This window comes from Dermacentor albipictus, chromosome 7 (genome assembly GCF_038994185.2).
Source record: "Dermacentor albipictus isolate Rhodes 1998 colony chromosome 7, USDA_Dalb.pri_finalv2, whole genome shotgun sequence".
Lineage (NCBI taxonomy): Eukaryota > Metazoa > Arthropoda > Arachnida > Ixodida > Ixodidae > Dermacentor > Dermacentor albipictus.
Window position 1 is genome coordinate 59,183,012 of NC_091827.1, and position 6,095 is coordinate 59,189,106.

At 43.0% G+C, this 6,095-nt stretch overlaps 1 long non-coding RNA gene across 2 annotated transcripts; it reads right to left on the reverse strand.

Annotated features, from left to right (window-relative positions):
• Positions 1–549: 549 nt before the first annotated feature.
• Positions 550–5,833, reverse strand: LOC139047468 (uncharacterized). Of its 2 annotated transcripts, none has more exons than XR_011507163.1 (4): positions 5,721–5,833; positions 4,515–4,697; positions 2,215–2,394; positions 550–739 (listed from the first exon to the last, which is right to left on the reverse strand). It is a non-coding gene; the product is annotated as an uncharacterized lncRNA (long non-coding RNA). The 2 variants fall into 2 exon arrangements; XR_011507164.1 differs by lacking the exon at positions 5,721–5,833 and adding an exon at positions 5,631–5,694.
• Positions 5,834–6,095: the final 262 nt, after the last annotated feature.

A 6,095-nucleotide genomic window follows, 5' to 3' on the forward strand; every position in this document is an offset into this window, starting at 1 on the left:
TTATTACGCAAAATTTAGTCCATAACTGTGGGCTCACACGTGAAGGTATGAAGTACGACTTCAATAGGCGACATTTTCCTTATCTGTCAAAAAATGTCTCATATAGCGGCAGACCGAAAGCTATAGAAATGACCGTAACTGGCTGTGCCAGCTCCTGGCCAATGGTATTGCTGCGCACTGTCAGCCCTAATTTCGGCTCCTCATTGAAGCGTAAAGATGTGTGTGGAAGGGATTTCTCAATATCTCATCGGATGAGTGGCTGTCATGGATCTAATGTCCAGCACATGACCCTGTATTTGCCTGCTTATTTCACAGTCTAACAAATGTAGTTGCATCATTGCAGATGCGTTCATCAAAACGTTTTTTTGCGCAAACAAAAGTTAACGTATCGTTTTGTAGAAAGAGGGCAAGCACCGGACGCTGAAAAGAACGTAGAAGATCGCATCAACTATGGTGGTTATTTTGCAAATTATTTTCTGTCACCTCATCATTGTCAGTGAATAGAGGTGTATACCTCATGTACAGCGAGCAAGGTGTTTCAAACAATAATTTGGTTACATTGCCCTTGGTGGTCATAGAAATGCCTTTTGAAGTTTATTGCCTAATTTATTGCTTTATCCTAGAAATATTGTGTCTAATCTTCCAAATGAAGTGTTGGCGTTTGCTTGAAGCCCCAAATTGTATCTCTTGCGAAATGCAGCTGTACGTCTGCGACATATCTCCGTTGAGTTGTTGTTGCCTAGAAATGAGAAGCAAAATACGAGTAACAGTTTGCCATATTGACGAACATGCACCCTTAATTATCGCAAGTACGCAAGTGTCAAACACAGAATTTTTCTAAATATGTAGCATAAGATGGAAAATAAACTTTCTCAAGCAAAATCACCTCACGCTTCTAGAAAATATTAGCATTGCAGCTATCCACACTGTTACATTCAAAGGAGGCTGGCAGCTACAAGGAAACGCGCGTAACGTTTGAAGAGTAAGTGTGTCACCATTCTCGTTTGAAAGCTCATCTGATCGCCATCAACGCATTCTAAGTCCACGGTGGGACGAAAGCCTCTCCCTCGCATCTCCAATTACCACTGCGCCAGCGCCAGCCGATTACAACTTCCGCCTGCAAATTTCCTCACTTCGTCACCCCTCCTAGTCTTTTGCCGTCCTCGATCGCGTTTCCCTTCTCTTGGCACCCATTCTGTAATCCTAATGGTCCACCTCTTATCTAACGTAGGCATTACATGACATGCCCAGATGCATTCCCTTCTCTTAATGTCGATTACAATATCGGCTATGCCCGTTTGCTCTCTGATCCACACCGCTCTATTCCTGTCTCTTAAGGTTAAGCCTATCTTTCTTCGTTCCATTGCTTTTTGTGCGGTCCTTAACTTGTTTTCGGGCTTCTTTGTCAGTCTCCAAGTCACTGCCCCATATATATATTAACACTGGCAGAATACATTGGTTGTGCACGTTTCTTTTTAATGATAATGGTAAGCTTCCACTCAGGATCTGATAATGCCAGCCGTATGCGCTCCAACCCAATTTTATTCATCTGTAAATTTTCTTCTCATGATCAGGGTCCCCTGGGAGTAATTGTCCTAGGTAAACGTATTCCTTCGCATACTCAAACTTGCAGCTCTTAGTTTTAGCAGCCTAATTATGTAAAATGAAGTTTCCGTGGCTTCTCGCATTAAAAGAAGCCTCAAGGGCCTGCTTTCGTTAAGCAAATTTTCTAGAAACATTTCCTTCCAATGTCTTCGATTCCAAGTCATCATAAAAACTGCAATCGACAACTCACTTAAAAAGTTCAGCATTATTCATTATTCCAAGTAGGTTGTTTGATAAAGCAGCGTTTAGCGGTGTGTTCGATCAGTGCGTTTGGCGAATGTTAGGCCTTTATTTCGAAGAGCCCTCTTCACCCTAATATATCGTGTTGGCATTTGTCATTGCCTAGTCCCTGAATAATTAATATACCAGACGCCCCAGTTGACAATACGGATACAATGGGACGCATTATTTACAAAGCGAGCACCTTTCTAAGCGACGTGTGCTATGTCTCTAGAACAAACAAAGAGAGAAAAATAAAACGATTTCAGGTGAGTCAGTCACGTCATTTAATTTGCATATATTTTGTTCAATTATGGTTATATTCTTAAGACATTATTCAACTTTCACTCAAGTTAGGTGAATGAGGTATCGAATATTTCAATGACTTACCGCTGCACCGTTTCATACACTTCTCACAACTTGGAAATCTGTTGAAATTCCCATCACAACCGCTGTATACGAAACCACGGCATCGGTCATGCTCGACGTCATAATACCATGATGGATGAAAGCCATGGCAAAGTCCAGCTTTCGGCTTCAAGCTACAAACTTCTCTAGGTCGAACGCGGCCTGTGACAGACAGGATGACCAACAACAAATTTATATAGTAAGTTGCAGGCTAATTATGAGGTGTTCATATATTGCCTTGTCGATAACTATCGCCATACTATACACTTCCCTAATGAACGCGGCAATTCTTGGAGTGGCTCTCGGCGGAAAAAAAAAACGAAAACAGAAGAGAGATGGCGAAGGCTCAATCCTCTGCACATTGTACACAACAGAAAATATATTTAGCAAACATAAGATTGGCCATCTGGGGCACTTTTCGCACATCCTGCGGTTGAAGAGCGCGCGATGACCATGACCAGAGGACCAGCGTGGCGCGTGCCGTGCTTGGGCCACGAACACGCTCCAGCCAACTTTATTTTCGTCACATATTTTTTTTTTGCATTGCCGACCGAGAGCACCGCCCTTTATTGTCCGCGCATAGTGGCGACAGTGGGTGCTACAGCTTCACCTGCAGTGCCGGCTTCTCGGCTTTAGCGTCGCGCGGCCATGCATGAGGCCGCACTATCTAATACCGGCCGCGAGGGCCGCATTTCGATGGGCGGCGTAGTGCATAGACACTTGTGTACTGTACATGAAAGGACGGAGGGTTGGTACAACTTACTCCACGGGGACCTCATGCGGTGGTGTGCCTCCAAATAATCTCACCGCTTTGTGAGGTAACGGGCGCGAATATATATATATATATATATATATATATATATATATATATATATATATATATATATATATATATATATATATATATATATATATATATATATATATATATATATATTGTTAGGGTGCAAACGGTGCCACAAGTAGGTTATAGAAAAAGTATTTTTAACAGTTCTTCGTCGGCAAGAAATCAAGAACAAATCTTAGGAATAGAAAGTTTTGTTATTTCGACTTTGAACAGCATGTGCATGACGAACGCTCAAAAGACGAAAACGCAGCTGCCGCAACTGCGGAGCGCAGCTGTTGCCACAAAGGGTCATCAGTGATCAGTCTGACTGCAGAAAGCCAGCACAAGTGCGGTGACTCCGCACTGTTAAGAAACATTTGCAAGCCACATCATCTTTGATCGAAAATATTCCCGTGCCGATATGTGTAGAAATTTTGTTAGTAGGCTCGATGACACAGCCCCCCCCCCCCCTACTCTCAGCAAATTTTCTTCTGCCATCAGCTAAATGTGTTTTTTCTTTAATTATGGGGTTTAACGTGCCAAAACCACCTTCTGATTATGAGGCACGCCGTAGTGGGGGACTCCGGAAATTTCGACCACGTGGGGTTCTTTAACGTGCACCTAAATCTAAGTACGCGGGTGTTTTCGTATTTCGCCCCCATCGAAATGCGGCCGCCGTGGCCGGGATTCGATCCCGCGACCTCGTGCTCAGCAGCATAACACCATAGCCACCTAGCAAATCAGCTAAATGTTCACTTATTTGCAAAGGTGAAAGCACACATAATGTCGCGTTGCAGGCTGCGCTCGCACGTGTGCGCGGTCCTAATTGTAGTGTAGAAGGTAGCATATTTAACAGGGATAAGCGGGCTAGTTGGTGGTCGTTATTGGAATGCATCATGTAACCGCACAAAAACAACGGACAAAGAAGCAACACACATCCGCGCCTGTCCTGTGTGTTCCTTCTTTGTCCCTTGTTTTTGTGCGGTTACATGATGGATTCCAATAGTGTAGAAGGCACATTCATTCTGCCACACATCTGCCCAACTGGAAGCACTGTGCCTTTCGCACATGATGATATAGGCAAGAATGACTCGCAAACGGAACTGCTCAGAGTGCCCGAAAATGAATATGGTGGGTCATCGACAGAACATGAAATATCTTGAGTTATTTAGTGGTGTGCAGCGTAGTGTAGTGTGCCTGAAGCGTTTTAGTAAGCTAGAAGATGTGCTTTTTAAACAAATAAAAAAAAACAAATCTTAAAGCTTCGAATGTTGTTCCGCAGGTATTTTATATCTGTGTCTTGATTCCATACATAACCAAAAATAATGGCACACATTTATGTCCTTCTTCCTTATTTGTTTTTATATGTATGAAAACAAAATGATGTGCCGCCTGTTCAAAGGATAAAATTCTGAACTTTGCACGAATCGTTTGGCACATATAATAATCTACTTACTTGTGCAAGCAGTTTGGCATTCCCCTTCCGTAGGGAATCGGTTCGTGTTGCCGCCGCATCCACTGTAGAGGAAGCCTTTGCATCTCCCACTCCAGTAATTATAGTACCATGATGGTATCTTCTGAGTACAGTTACCAACAAGTTTGCGGTGCCAGCAGGTTGGCAATATGTCCCACCAAGACCCTGCAATAATGTAATCTTGGATAGAAGCAACCATTTTGCCATGGGTGCATAGAAAAAGGGCCCACTAAATGGATAGGTTGCCTCATTTTCAGCTCGTGTATTGAGCGATGCATTTGTAATTGTCAGTAATATTTCTCCGCAGTTCACTTACAAAGAGGAAGTACCTCCCGCTATAGAGCCAATATATACACGTGAAACCAGACTGCACATGTTTTCACTTACAAATTGTGAAAGTCGAAGTCATGACGGCACGCAATGATATACCATGGCAACATTGTGCTTAATGCAGACCTTGCACTTTATCGGAAGAGCGCACTTTAATTTCGTCTAAAGCCGGTCACTCCTTATTTGAGCTTTGCAACGGAAGAAGTCACCCACGCGCATTCTTTACACAAGAACCATTAAGCAAAAAAGCTCTGTGTACTCTCTGGCTTACGCTTTACCTACATCATAACCTGGTGAATATCGTTCGCGAAGTCCAAGTAGTATACTATCATCGCTAAGACAATATACTACACTCTACACATAAAGCAAGGCATCCATAACACTATCAGGTGGCAGTGCACTGATGAGAGCTCTTGTTATTGACGATGCTAATAATCTACAAGCAACCAGTGGGCTATGGAAGCAAATGTAGTTATGTCTTTTGACTTGAAGTTAGGCTATGGGGGTTTTCCCACCTATATTAAAGCGCACTATATGACAGTTATTGAATTTTGCCCTCATGGGATCGCTGTTACGTTCAGGAATTAGGCCGATGACATCATTTTCGATACGAGAAAGTCATAGCAACTGGAATATCGGCATGGTTAAACTTAGTAAGTAAACTTAATAACATATTGCGTCCGAAAATCAGTTATGAGATGGAGCGTCGCACACTAAACAAACGAAGCGCGGCACACAATTTCGGCGATTGAGCGGCTTCCTCCTTACTGTATAACAACAGTTGTGGCGGTCAAGATACGTCGGGAAATTATTAAGGCAAGACGGCTAACGGAAGAAATCTGAAGCGGTAAACCTTACCTTCCACGCAAACCAAGCATGCCAATAAAGCATAAAATAATAGGGGTTTCATCTTACGTGTACCGGGCTTAGAAACACAGAAGACGCGGCAAAACTATTGTTAGGGGCCGGCTTGTCTGAATACAGGGAGTCAAGCAGACTTGTCTCCAAACGATTTTTCTTCTTTTCTTTATTTTCCGTCTTCTCCGAGAAAGATTTGCCGATCGCTTTCAGCTCTAGAACAATTCTTTATCTTCTGTAACATTGGCATTGTAATCCAAGAGGACAATTTGTGGGCGCCGCATGACGGGTTCTAGCGGAACCTCCTTTTTCATTGTCCGCGCAGTACATGCAGTATTTTTCACAACGTAGGCAATATATTATCGCCGAATTTGT